This window comes from Lonchura striata, chromosome 2, assembly GCF_050655825.1.
Source record: "Lonchura striata isolate lonStrDom1 chromosome 2, ASM5065582v1, whole genome shotgun sequence".
Lineage (NCBI taxonomy): Eukaryota > Metazoa > Chordata > Aves > Passeriformes > Estrildidae > Lonchura > Lonchura striata.
The window spans coordinates 4,070,284-4,085,034 of NC_140704.1; the positions used below are offsets into that span (position 1 = coordinate 4,070,284).

The 14,751-nt window shown below is 42.2% G+C and overlaps 1 long non-coding RNA gene across 1 annotated transcript; it reads right to left on the reverse strand.

The window, feature by feature from the left end:
• Nucleotides 1–4,062: 4,062 nt before the first annotated feature.
• On the reverse strand, nucleotides 4,063–7,317 carry LOC146768095 (uncharacterized). Its single transcript, XR_014950409.1, has 2 exons — nucleotides 6,924–7,317; nucleotides 4,063–6,852 (listed from the first exon to the last, which is right to left on the reverse strand). It is a non-coding gene; the product is annotated as an uncharacterized LOC146768095 (long non-coding RNA).
• Between the last annotated feature and the right edge of the window lie 7,434 nt (nucleotides 7,318–14,751).

The window sequence follows — 14,751 nt, forward strand, 5'->3', positions numbered from 1 at the left end:
CAGTGCCCAGACTTTTCCTTTTGATGCTTTTAAAAATCATCTTCCTTTCCATGCCCAGGCCTGTGACCACATTCCACATCTGAGATGAGGACATGGAGAGGACATTTGGCTCATTTCCTCAGTTTTTCCCAAGAGTGGATGCCAGGAATGCAGTCCAAGCCCTTACCAGAGTGGCACAGAGTTGCAGGCTGATTCCCTGATGGGAACAGCCAATATCTGGTCGAGCAGTGTTGGTTTCTTTTGTAACAAGAGACACTTTTGCATCATGGACATAAAATATATTTGGGACCTTCTCCTCCACTATTCCTCTCAAGGAAAGAACGTGGTCAATTCAGTGTCCCTTTAAACTGTTTCTTTGGTGATAAATGTTAATCAAATTTTAGCACCCAAACTCTCTTGTCCCCTGAGGAACCCTCTTGCCTTGTCTATCCTATTGCCTGATGTCCACAAACATTTGAAAATGATGACATTTAGGTCAGTTCTTCAAAACTTGTCTCTATGTTTGACCTAGTATACCCCCTTGGGAATTTGAAATCTTCCAAAGGATCTTGCTGATCCTTCTCTTAATGAGTAGAGAAGTCTCCCAATGCCTTCTGGCCAGCAACTTTTGAAATTGAGTCCAGTCCTAGCTGGTTTTGCCAGGTGAAACTGATTTAAATATCCAATTTTCCATAGTGGCAGTGGTGTACAGAGGGGAAGAGAAGCTGTGATGAAGCCTGGTTTGAAGCACAGAGTGCCTGAAGAGCAGGAGATCCAGCTTGAACTGAAGCTGATGGCAAATCTTCCTTGTGGGATAAATTGTGGGATCAATTTGATTGGTATGAATAGCCTGAATTACTAACCTGGAATATTTTTAATAGTGTTCCATGTTTTATTTATATATTATATTATATATATATGTGTGTGTGTGTGTCTGTGTGTATTATATAACATATATAATTAATAATTATTTTTATATAATTATTTTTATATAATATATATATTATATTATATATATTTTCCATGTTCTATAGTCTGTCTGTGTCAGATACCATGTAATGAACCATTTCTTGTTTCTAAAACTGTCTGCTGTGAAGAGGTGGTGAGGTTACATCGAGTAGCTGTGAAAAAGGAGGGGCTAATTGGACAGTCCAATGTCAAAGAGAAAGATAAAATCATCTGCTGTGCTTGTGGGAACAAAACAATTTGGGTTAGTGCTCAAGTGTGTTTGCAGAAAGCATATTTGATATCTGTAAACAGAATTATTCCCTGAGGAAAAGACATGCTAAAAGCTCTGTTCCCTGTGCAAGGAACCAAAATGCAGAGCAGCTCCCCAAGACATCCTGAACTCTGATGCCTGTGTTCAAACCTATGGAAAAAAATGCTTGTACAGGCAGTGCAGACTTAGAATCTCTCACAGATGTGATCTGACAAATATATTCATTCTCTGGACTGTTTGCACAAAGCAAACATGGCAGGAATATCAGGATAAACCAGGGTTTATTTAAAACCAGGAGTAAATATTTGCTGAACATCTCTTGCATTTTCGTAGATAAAAGGATCAAAAATAAAAACCATATGTACTCGATCTGCTCTGCTGTTTAAGGATTCTCCTTATTAATACGTCTACTTATTTTTAGTATTGCTAAAAATCTGATTTCCATGTTCTGTGTGCACCCTGAAATAAAATGTTCTAACCTTTGGCTTATGCATCATTCCTGCAGGGGAATAAAGGTTTTTCTCAGCATAACAATCTCAACTTTTTTCACCATTCCTGAAGCACTTCACAATTTAGGCTTGTCAACTGTTGACACTGAGGCAGCAAAATGCTACTGTTGTGGGTGGGTGTGGAATCTGAGCCAGCTGTCTCCCACATCCACTTTTTAAAATGAGGAACAGGGGGGAAAACAACCCTTTGAGCACTGCAGCTCAGTGGCACAAGGTCCCCCAGATTTCAGGAGAAGGTGATGTCCTCTCACACCACAGGCCATGGCTGCACACATGGCCATTACAGGAACTCCAACTTCTCCCTCATTAGACTTTTTTAGTATTTAGATTCTTTAGTATTTTAGTATTTAGTATTTTTTAGTATTTATATTGTATTTAGATTTTTTTCATACGGACTCTGGTGTATTTTTGTTTGGGTGAGTAAATGCCTTTGGGTTTGTTGGTAGTGATCACCCCACACACACCAGGATGGTGCTATCCCAGAAACCATCAGCCTTGTGAATCGTGGAATCATTTGGGTGGAAAAGGCCTCTAAGATCAACGAGTCCAACCTTTAACCATGTTCACCACTAAACCATATCTTCACGTGCCACATCCACACCTCTTTTGAACACTTTCAGTGCTGGTGACTCCATCACTTCCCTGGGCAGCCTCTTCCAGTTCTTAATAACCCTTTTTGTGAATAAATTTTTCCTTAGATCCAACCTAAACCTCTCATGACACAGCCTGAGGCTGTTTCATGCTTTCACTGATTATCTGGGAGAAGAGTCGACCTGTCAGGGAGTTTTAGAGAACTACAAGGTCTCTCCTGAACCTCCTTTTCTCCAGGATGAGCCCTCCCAGTTCCCTCAGGTGCTCCTCATCAGACTTGTGCTCCTTTGACCACTTTAAAAGCTGTTTTATTTCACTGTTTTCTGTCTGGTGTCCCAGAAGCTTTGTTAACCTGTCAAAAGTTCAGTGAGGAGAGAGTGATGAATTGTCACTTATTACCTCTTCACTGCAGGAAAGAAGCCCTCTCTGGTACATTTACATATCTATTTGCAGGATTCTGGGTTGTGCTGCATCTTCGATAATATTTATATACGAGACCAAATCATATCAGGACCCTTCTTATTTGGTAAATAACAACAGAAAATAAATTAGATTGAGAAATGGCTATGGAAGTGATTGCTCAGAAAGAGACTAATGTGACCCAAGGCAGGTTTGATAAAAATAATCCTGGAAATTTAATTTTTCCCTTCAAAACTATCAGTGTTTTATGGAAATGAGCACAGCATTTCAACAGGGCTGTAATGTCTGGTCAAGTAAGGTTCTGACTGAAGGAGCAATAGTTCACTGTTCATGGCAGGAGCTTTGGGACTGCAATTCAAATCATTCTCCTGTCAAACTTAGGCCAGGGACTTGTATTCACAGTCTGGTGTCATCAAGGCATGCTGGTGCTGATTTATCCTTTAATCAGCAAACACCATCTAAGAACACTTTAGTAAAATGATTCTTTTTTCTGCCATCCACTCACTGTCCTACAGACTGTCTCTGCTTTGGCTTTCTGCTTATTGTCAGCCACAGTTTTCATTTTAGCTGAAAGACAATAATAAAACAATTATCACAGATAAAAGAACAGCTGTACCATTGCCCAGGAGAGAGGATTGTGTGGGGATGTGTGTGTCTGAACAGGCTGGCAGAAATAGAGAAATGACAGCTCTTCTCCCAGTCAGTCACAGCTCTTGGAAATACAAAGACTCAATACCCAGGAAACAACATACTGGTTTCATAAACACATTCACAACAGGTGAAAAAGCTCTCTGGGAGGAGGCAGAATGAGGCTGCCGTAGGCACTCACACATGGACTGGCTGATTTTGTTGGTATTATCACTGCAGGACCCTGCCAGCACCCTGGGGGAAAATTTGTCAGAAGATCTGCTGCAATAATCCTGCACCAGGCTCAGGTTTGATTAGCAGCCACTCTGGCCTGTCCAACGAGGCCAAGAACTGCCAACTCTTTAAACTGGATGGCATTCCTGCCTTTCTGAGAGCAGGGAAACCACAGCAGGAAGGGAGCTGGGAGCTGCACCTCCTCTGGGACTGCTGTGAGCTTTTACCCTCCCCGTAAGCATGTGGGGCAGGACGAGGAGTGGCTGCAGCAGAGCAAAATCTCCTGTTTGGTGTTGGCTTGGGGTCACTGCTGGTCCAAATTCTTCACCCAGTGCTGGTCAGCAACCATGGGGCCCTCTGTCTGGGTTTGAAGAGACAGGTGTCTGCTAAGGAAGGCAGGAGCATCCCCTGAAATGGAAAATGTAAATCCTCTCCCTCCAAATTATTATAATTTTGAAATTGAGGGGCTGTCAGGTAAAAATATGGGAATAGGAATAACAGATCTTTATTAGGAAAATTAAAATACAAATGTAATAGTACAAAAAACCACTGCCAGAGTCAGAGCAGCCCTGTCCCCCTGTGTGTCAGGGAGGTGGCAGCAGTCCCATCCCAGGGTGGCTCAGCCCTCCTGCAGTGCCAGCTGTGCTTCTGCTGGAGCAGGATCCTGCACAAGGGGGGAGTTTTCCTCTGGAGCTCCAGGGCTGGGAGAGATGGGCCTGGGCTCCTCTGGGAATGCAGTGGGAAGAAAGCTGCTCCTCTGGGAATGCAGTGGGAAGAAAGCTGCTCCTCTGGGAATGCAGGGGGAAGGAAGCTGCTCCTCTGGGAATGCAGGGGGAAGGAAGCTGCTCCTCTGGGAATGCAGGGGGAAGAAAGCTGCTCCTCTGGGAATGCAGTGGGGAAGAAAGCTGCTCCTCTGGGAATGCAGTGGGAAGAAAGCTGCTCCTCTGGGAATGCAGGGGGCAAAGGCTGCTGTGCTGTTGCCAGGTCAGATTGTATCCAGGTAGGAATGCTTGGCTCCTCCCCTGGGTGCAGCATCTCCCCATGGATGATGGAATTTTCTCAGCCATGCAGGGACACTTAGTGGCCATGGACAGAAGAGGTCTTCTGGAGGGAGGATTGGCTGTGGGAGGGATAAAGAAAACTGCCCCATGGACAGAAGAGAACTGCCCCAGCTCTGACTGATGGAAATAGAATAAACACCCCCTGCCACATCTGGCAACCTAAGACATACAGAAAGTCTGGAGGCCACCACAGACACAGCTCTCTGCTGATGGAACCCAGTGCTGCAGAGGATTGTTTGCAGGTATAGAATAGGGGATTATCTACAGCTGCCTGAGCAGGGTTATTGTTTTCCCCCACTTGATGCCCAGAGCTGTGTCAATAATTAAAAAGGTGTTGGCCAGCTCATTTTTAATGAATATTGCAAAACAGTCCTGACAAAAAAAGAACCATCCTGGTGTTCCTGCCCATGGCAGAGGGGTTGAACTGCCTGATCTTTTAGATCCCTTCTGACCCAAAGCATTCTGTGATTCTGGGATTAGTAAAGGCCAAGTCAACCCAGCACCTCTCACAAAAATGACAGAAAATATCACACACAAGAACACCTCCCTCTCCAGCAGGCTCTGCTGGCTTGGAGCAGAAAACAACTGCTTGTTCCTCAATTAAACCAGTTTCTTAAGAGCATAAAAGCCCCTTACTCTGAAAAGACTATTCACTGCTAACTGCTCCTTTCAGCTTGTAAACATGGCTCTCTGCAATCCAAGGATAACTCATCTGAAGGGTCATCCTCTTCCAAGGGGGACACAGAAATCTGCCACGGCCTCCAGAGCAGGCTGGTTCCTCCATTTCATGCATTACATTCTGGCAGAAGCTGCTGGGGTGCAGGTTGAAGGCTGGGCCGTATTTCTGAAGTGTTTTGATAGGAATTTCGGGGAGAAATGAGAAATAACTGTTGGACCAGGGCAATTTACAAAGAGAAACTGGAGAATAAATCACTCATCTAGGGATATTTGTTCACTGTTGATGAATGTGTTACAATTCCCTTCATGCTCTCCTTCCCTGTATTGCCCTGATCAAGTTATGCTTGACCTTCTTTGTCTTTTTCAACACGACATTGACTGTTTCTATTTTTATTGATCCATATAATCCCTTCATGGACTTGGTGACATTAATATCCTCAGGGGTCTGTCTGGGTTCCAAGTCACTGAGCTGTTTTGCTTTCCCTTTCCCATCTGTGTAGGGCAATGGCATTGCTCCTGACAATTAATTCAATAATCCAGTGGATTGAGGAACGCCTTTCCAAGAATCTTGTGTGAAGTGTCTTGTAAAAACATCAGGCTTGATTAGACTTCCAAACTGAGCATTCTGAGCTGACAGTGAGCTTTGTGGTTTAGCAAGTACAAACAAATATCCTGATTTAATCTGCCTAATTAAGAGCTGAAGGACTGTTATGAAACTATGAAAGAAACTAGAAAGATATCCCATGTTTTTTAATCCATAGGATTGGGAAGATTGTTTAGTTTAAAAGATCAGCCTACTGGTACAGGGCATAATTTAGTGATAAAGGGACAGATCCAAGGCTGGAATAAGTATTGGGACATTGAGATTATTCAAACCTGGCACTATTTTCTGACCAATAGGAAATGCTGAAGAGAAGAACACGGCAGAAACACTTTCTCCTCTCAATTTAAGCACTTCTGGGTAGTAGTTAAAATTGCCACAAAAATAGGGTTCAGAACCCAGGGGATCCCTGGGGATGGATATCTGAATCTCACATGGCAAGGGAAGGCAGAGGAATATTCCCCTTTGGTTGTTTCTAGAATTTTTATTAAATATCCAGGAGGGAAAAAATTTCCCCTGACTCTAAGGTCTATTAAGATTTCCACTTCAAGCTTCACACACTGCTTGGCTTGTAAGGTAATTGGAGCAACATCTGGGGCACAGCTCTGTGCTTGAACCATCCTGGCTGTTCTCTGCTTTGCTTCAGCCCCTCAGACAGCTCATTCCTTGTGTGGGGGCTCTCTCCTGATGCTCAGCTCAAAACATCCTGACTGGTGAAACCAGTGCAAAAGGTGTCATTTTTATTTTGTCCATTTTATTTGGTGCTGGTGTCACCACAGTGGTGAAACATCCTCTGCATAAAATCAGCAGGAAAAGCAATATCTGACTCTGGCTTGAGCTGGAAAGGGGCTGTGATGCCTGGATCTGCTGCTGCACACACTGGTTCAGTATCTTCAGCTTCCTTTACTTCGCAGAATTTACCTCGAGCTGCTCCTGGGCAAAGGAGGACAAATTTAGACCATTTAAAGCTGCCTTTCTAAAAATAAACCGACTAAAGCACTCACCATGAGGGTCCTGCAGCTGCTGGGATTTCAAGGAAGAATTTGAAAGTTTGGCTCCACCTTCAGGGTCAAAAAGCCTGGTGCTGACACAATGGGAAAGGCAATGGTGAGGGAGGATCCTATGGCAGGGACAGGCAGGCAGTGTTCCCAAACACACAGGGCTATTTTTAAAGGAGAGCTGTCTTATGAAACAGATGACTTCGTGCTGCAGTCTCAAACAGGAAGTGTGAATGTGTGTTCTGCTAGCTGGGCAAGCAGGAAGATGACATTATTTATTAATTTTGAACAGGAGAGACAGTGGGTGCAGGACACCAGGACGGAAAGGGTTGTTGGGATAGAATAGCAGCATCAAGTCAAAGCATGGATATCCTGGATGAAAGAAAAAAAAAAACAACAAACAAAATAAAGAAAACAAACTCCCAAAACCCCCCCCCAAAAAAAAAACAAGAAAACAAACCAAAACAAAAAAAAACAGAAAAAACAGGAAAAAAAAAAAAAAAACACAAAAAACCCCAAATAAACAATCCCTAAATCTCCTTAAATTTTTATGGCTTTTCTATTTCCATTACAAACTCTGAAAACCTGATCAAATAAGCTTTCTGCTTCTCCCTGGCTGGCACACTGTAGGAAACCATCAATGACTCATAATTTATTACAGAAATTCTCTGATAACTCTGTGCTACTCACCCCGGGGGAAGAGGACATGAATTTCATGCCACACCGCAGTTCAGTGCTGTCAACTCACAATCTATGAGTACCCAACTAGTTCACACTTCACTTATTTCTCCAGATTCTGTAACAAAACCACTGGAAAGAAAATTAGTGAAGAAAACCCTCAGTGCCCTCCAATTTTACTGGTTGATTTTTGGTTTGGTTATATTTTGTTGTTGTTTTCTTGGATTTTTTGTTTTGTTTTGTTTTGTTTTTTGTTTTTTTGTTTGTTTTGTTGTTTTTTTTTTTTTAATCTGATTGGTTATGGAAAGTGTTCTGAACACTTGATGCAAGAAAAACAGAAATTCCTCATAAATACAAGGAGAAAGTTGTAAATAAGCATCTTCAGTCCCTGCCTTTTGGAAGACTTTTCATGATTTCTAAAAATTTAGCACTGGCAAGATCAGTTTAAAAAATCACTTCTGATCTTCTGGGTATTTACCAGAAACTGCCCAAGAAACAGAGAGTGTTAAAGCACAGGGCTGATTTAGCTCGCTGTGCCAAATAATAATAAAAAAAAAACCAGTTCTTGGATAACTTTTAATTAGAGCTTAATAATTAGAGTCAAGATTAGCTTAGCCTAATGAATGAGACTTGGCAATGGAGTTGGTTTTTTGATTTGTTTGTTATTTTTAAAGTTTTTTAAAAAGCCTTTTAAAGGCTCTCTGGAAATGAATGCAAAGCCTGATTTACGATGGAAGAAGGAAAAAAAACAATCTACTTTTTCCTTTTCCCTTTTTTTTTTTTTTTGAGTTGTTTCATTACCTGCTGGGTCCTCAGTAACCCATATGGCATTTTCTGCAGCAGCAGGGATGCTTTGTGCTCCCCCACTTTTCCTCAGTTCAGTTCAGTTCCACCCTCATGGAGCTGTTACGACTCAACAAACTCAGCAAACCAGATCCTTAAATCAAATGAGGTGGGAAAAAAACAACCAACACAGGTAAACATTTTTCTGCCTGTTTCTGCCACTTCATATGTCCAAAATCACCTGAAAGCTCCTCAGGTGAACTGCTTTCAGGAGGCTGATGGAAATGGATTTTTTGACCACAGACTTTAAATGTTTTGGGATTTAATCTGGAAAATACTACTTGCTGCCATGGTTCAGGCTGACTTGGCAAATACTCTTTGGCCTTATCATCAGCTCAGTCTTTAAAGGAAAAAAAACAATTAGAAAGCATAATCTCTTCTTCCAGTAAGTGCCAAGAAATTCAAGTTTCATTCATCTTGTTACAGAACTAAAGAGCTGTTTATGGGCATAAAGGAATTATGGTCCTCTCTCAACCTGACTTCTTGCATTTGCTGCCTGTATAAGGATATCCAAATGTGATCAGCCTGAGTTTATTCAGGTAATGACTCCTGGCTAAAGCATGAGAAGGGGGAAAATACCTGTTAATAATAGCTATGTGTTTAACTTCTAATTTAACCCACTGGTGGAGTAATGCTTGGTTTAAAGATCAAAAGTTTATCAGTTAGATTTATAAAAGTACTTCAGAGGGGAAGTTTTAATCAGTCATTGAATATTGTTCCTGTCAAAATGTTCCACAACTTTGTGATCACTGCTAGCCAATAGCACAAGCTAGTTTTTATTTCCTTCATCTATAAGTGTCTCTCTCTCCCCAGAGATGAGGCTTTGTCTGGTGGGATTACTTGACTCAGAGATTTGGAGCTACAAGATGCTATTTAAGCCAGATCCCAAATAATGAAAAACTGCTCCCCATTTTGGGGGAGGGTTGGCAGTTTTTGTGATTTTCCCCCCTGATGCAGGGTGATAAACCAGACAGCATCCCCAGGACCCCCCTGGCTCTGATCCTGCCCTGCGGCACCCCAAAGGCAGTGCCACCCCAGTCCAAAATCCTCAGGTGAGCTGATGGTGATGAGGCAAGTGCAAGTTAAGGCATATTATTCTGAGGTGATGTCAAGGCTGGATGAGTTCTGGGTAATCCTGTCCCTGCCATGCTGGCCCATGGTGACCAGGCAGGTCCCAGGTGAAGCTGGGAGGTGTCTGAGCCCACATCACTGGTGTCCCTGTCCAAACACAGCTGGCACTGGCAAAAGGCAGATATTCATCAGCATGACCCAGGCTGAGGCTGGAGAACCAGGGCTGGACACAAATGCAGGTGATGTCCACAGGAGGGGTGGGTAAAGCCCCTCAGTGCCCTTAGGACTCTGTTTCTGTCCCCTTTTCCTATGAAGGGAGCGGAGACAAGCTCAGACACCTGCAGCTCATCAGATGCATCTCCCATCAAATCTAACACCCTTGTTTGCCTGGGTCTGCCTTGGTTCACAGCCTGAAATGAAACTCTGCTTCAAAGGAAAGCTTGCACCCCAGTTAGAAGCAGGGCACTTTTAAAAACTGGAGTACCAGTTATTCATTACTATTTTGTTTCCTTAGGAGGGATATGTGGCAAGCACATTTCTCTCCCTCTCAGGATTTTCATAGAAGTGCACAGAGAGAAATAAAAGAGAAAACAATTTATATTTCTGCTCCTCGTTTTTCCCATGTGGAATGTGTTTGGAGAATTGTTTACCTGGGGTGATTGCTTGGCTGGATTCTGGTGAGGATTGTTTGAGCCTGATGGCCAATCCAACCCACCTGGGGGCTGAACTTGAGAGAGAGGGTCATGAGTTGTGTTAGAGTCAGAGAAAGTAGTATGTAGTTTTAGTATCCTCCTTTTACATAGTATATTAATGTATTTTAGCACAGTTATAATAAAGAAATAATTCAGCCTTCTGAAATGAGTCAGACATCATCATTTCTTCCCATTGGGTTCACCTGCCTTTACAATAGGGATATACACTGCTTTCACAGAAGTCAGGAACTGAATTAGTCAATCTCTCCTCAGAATCTTTTAAGATCTGTCTGCTCTTGTGTGCAGGGCAGGCAGCAAGTTGAGGTCAGTGAAATCCAACCTGATGCTGCTGAAATGTAGTAACCAAATAGGAAAACTAGGATTTGTATCCCTACACCATTATTTAGGAAGGTGACATGAAGACTTCATGAATAATTTGACTCCTAAGTCTTGGAAAATTCAGGTTTTCTTATTGTGTACTGCATCTTTTCCGATGATTGCCATCTTTTTGTCCTGCTAAACCTCAGGAATCCATGCATTTATCTCCTTCAAGCTGTGCTATGGTGACTCTCCCACAATCACCTGGACAGCAGCTATAAAGAACACAACTATTTGTGTCCCCAGGGCTCTGTCAATCCAATTCCCAAACCAAGCTGTATCAAATCCCAGGATAAATTCATGTGCCACCCATCTCTTTTGGTGGGACAATCTGCTCAAGAAGTTCCAGCAGCCCCATTCCCTGGATTTCTTACTGAAAGAATGTTGCAAATTCAACACAACAAAAGATTCCAGCCCCTCGGTCTGGGAGGAGATCTCTTCCATTTTGAATTTCTCCCACACTTTCTCTCACCACCACAAAACAAAATAACTGAGCCAAAAAAGCAGTGTAGCCTTAAATACACTCTGAATCTGGGCAGGAGAAATGCCAGGGAATCTGTGGAATACTGCTGTTGCTCTTGATCCTGTATGGAAAGCAATAACATATTTTTGTGATAGCTGACAGCAGATAGATTATGGATCTGTCTCCTGGGAAATATCTACGTTCTGCCAAGGCTGAGATATTCAGTCTAGTCTCAACTAAGCTAATTCTGGACATGGAAACAATATAGTTGTGTTAGTAGGATGTTCCACCCAGATTAATTAGCCTTTCCAGCTGACCCATCCCTGCTCCCAGCGAGAGGGACGTGGCTGGGACACGATGAGTTTCCATGACTGTCATCCACAGCTTCCCACAGAAAGGAGACAAGGATGGGGAAAGCAAACCAGTCTCACAAGTAAAATATGCCAAACTGCACAAGGATTAAATCTTGTGTTCTTGCCTCATTGCTAAAATCAACCTGATTTTATGCTGGTTATTCCACTGGAGTAGCCCTGGTAGCAGCCCATGTCTGATTAAGTGAAGGTGTTCGTGTCCATGGAGATTTTTGTACAGTCACCCAGAATTCCAAGGTCAGCTGGTATTTATATGTCTTTGTACCTTAAAACCCTTCACACATTTTTTCTTCTAAGAATTTGCCCTTGCTATTGCAATACTTCCGATTTTCCTTATTAAATCTAAATATTTCTGTGTTTTCTACATTTTCCTTTCTCTTTCTGGGAGCGCCTAATTATGGTGAAAAATACACATTTTTTCTCTTCTCCCCAGTTTAACGGTGAAGGAGAATTTGAATCATCTTCCCCTTTTCTTAAATTAGGATATCTTGCCACAGCTACACGCTGAGTCCTCAGCACCTCCCACCATGCACTTTAACCATTACACTTCTGATTTGGGAAATTCATGTTTTAATTAAACCCTGAGAGGGAAATAGATTTTCTTTTTCAGTTGAAATCTTCCACGGGGGAAAAAAACTATTTTTCAATGGGTACTAGAGAAACAAATTTCCCCATAAAATTAAATCAACAATTGCATTGGATGTCTTTTTTTTTTTTTTTTTTGGGGGGGGGGGGTGGTGGCATTAAAAATGTTTAATTATGATTGCCCCATCCCTGGAAGTGTTCAAGGCCAGGCTGGATGTGGCTCTGAGTAACTGGGGATAGTGAAATGTGTCCTGCCTGGGGATGATCTTTAAGGCCTCTTCCAACCCAAGCCATCCCAAAATTCCACGATCTATGATTCTATGATTTCTGCTCTCTATTTTTCATGTGAAATAAAGTGAAAATAAAAGAGGGTTTAAAATGGAAATCACACCCTGCTGCCCCTGAAAGACTGACAGGAGAATATTTCTATGGAAGTGTTCTATTCTGATTTTTCAACACAGTGTTTTATCAACTTGACATATTTCCATGATACAATTTTCTTTTGACAGGTTGACATTTCCTCATGGGAAATTCCATAGGAATGTTTCTGATGGGTTCTTTCAGATGATCTGCAGTTCTAAAAGTGAAGGCACAACTTGTGGGATGCTGAAAAGACTTATAATAATCCTGGGGGGGAGTTGGGAGCAGACTGATCACTGCCTTTTGTGTTCTGCCTTAATGAATCCATAAACAAATTACAGGGCTTAAAGGAGCAGCTGACCTGGTGTCTATCATGAGAACACAGATGCTGTACAAAATCCTTAATGTGACACTTAATGCCTTGGCTCTTCAGGAATATTCCCTCATTAATTGCTTAAGTCTCCAGATTTAAGCTCAGACATTGAGAAGGCAAAATTTACCATCACTGTAAAATACACTGACTGAGAGGCATTTATTCCTTGAAAACAAATGAGCAGGATTGGGACTCAGCTTTTAAGCAGAGCTTCCCACTGAGGCTGCTGAGAATTCCTGCCTTTTTTGCATGCAGTGAGGGCCAGATCAGGCTCAGTAGTTCGAGCAGTTTAAAAGTCTGAAGCCATATTCTCACTGGCTGTGAAAGCAGAATAATTCCAGCAAAGCTGGCTTGCTTCAGCAATAGCACATTATCTCTCTTCTCCTTTAAATGATGTTCACACAAAGGCCTGTATTTTTGTCATTATTAAAAAAAAGAAAACAAAAAAAACCACAAATCTGACTTGTGTGCTTTTATGTCCTCTACAAAATGACTGTTTGTGCTATTGCTTGTGCTCACAACAAGTCTTTAGCTATTGAACTTTTAACTCAGATGCATGAACCTGGCAGTCATTATGTTCTCAATTCTGAGACAACCAAAATTATTGATCTTAGACCTTGAACTATCAGAGAAGGACAGGATAATCTGTTAGCCAGTGGACTAAAAAAGAGCATAGCAAATACAAAAACAAAGGGATATTTGCTAGGTTACTCTATTTTCATTTCACAGTTGTATTCTGTGGCTCTAAAATGGACTATATTGCAAACACTGTGGTGTCTGAAAGACTTGGAGCCTGAAGGATTTGGAGAAGGTGGTCAGGGAACATTTGTTTACTGTTTCTTGCCTTGAAGAATTAAGAATTGCAAAATAAAACTACCAAAGGTCAGTGCCTAGAGCTGTGAAACTGCTGTGCTCACACAGACCTGTCCAGGAATTATCTGCATTTTGTGCTCATTGCAGACAATTTGGCTTCATAACCATTTCCTTCTCCCAACTGTGCAGCCAGGTACATAATTTCAGATTTCAGGGAGGATGTTTTCTAGGGGAGGGCTGTGCTGCTGAGATGAGCAGAGCAGATCTGCTCAGAGGATGACTCTGAGATACAAACCTTTACTAAACACATCCACCCTGATCAATTTTCCATGCCTGTTTCCTCAAGCTCCTGGAAAGTTTATCAGCATGTTTGTCATTGAAGTTTCCACTAACTTAAGTCACCACTGCTTGTTGCTACATGCAATTAATCCAGACCTATTCACCTGACTGCAGACCTATTAATAACATTCTTTGCATGCTTCAGTAATCACAGACAAGCCATACATCTAAAAAGTGCCTTGGAACTACTGTCAAGCTCCTTTTTAAAGCTCATTAAGATTGGATTACTTGGTTACATTAATCCTGGGGGCTTTATGCCAGTGGTCCTGACTCACAGTAGTTATTGTAACACATTGGCCATAAGAATAGAGGAAATGGCAAATTCAAAGGTGAAACTGAAAGAAAAAGAATCACAGAATAGTTGGGGTTGGAAGTGACTTTTTAAAGGTCATCTGGTACAACCCTCCTGCAATAAGCAGGGGCATCTTCAACCACATCAAGCTGCTCAGTGCCCAGTCCAACCTGACACTGTATAATTCCATGGATGGATCATTTATGTCACTGCTTTGCCACTCTCACACAATAGCTTTTTTTTCTTATATCTAATCTAAATCAACCCTTCTTCAGTTTGAAGCTGTTACCCCTTGCCCTGTCACTCCATACCATTGTTAGAAGTCCTCCTCCAGCCCTTACAGCCTTTTTAGGTGCTGGAAGGTGCTCTCACATCTCCCTGGAGCTGTCTCTTCTCCACACTGAAAGAAAAGCAAGAGTTGGTCCCCATGGCCCTTTTAGTGTCACAGTGCTGCCCACAGGTCAGATGAGGTGAGGAGCCAGCATCCTGTGCTTTCAGCATTCAATTATTGTGTAGCTGAGGCACGCAGAGCTGCCTTTAGATCACCTCCAATAAATTCAGTAGCTGGTGCTCCCA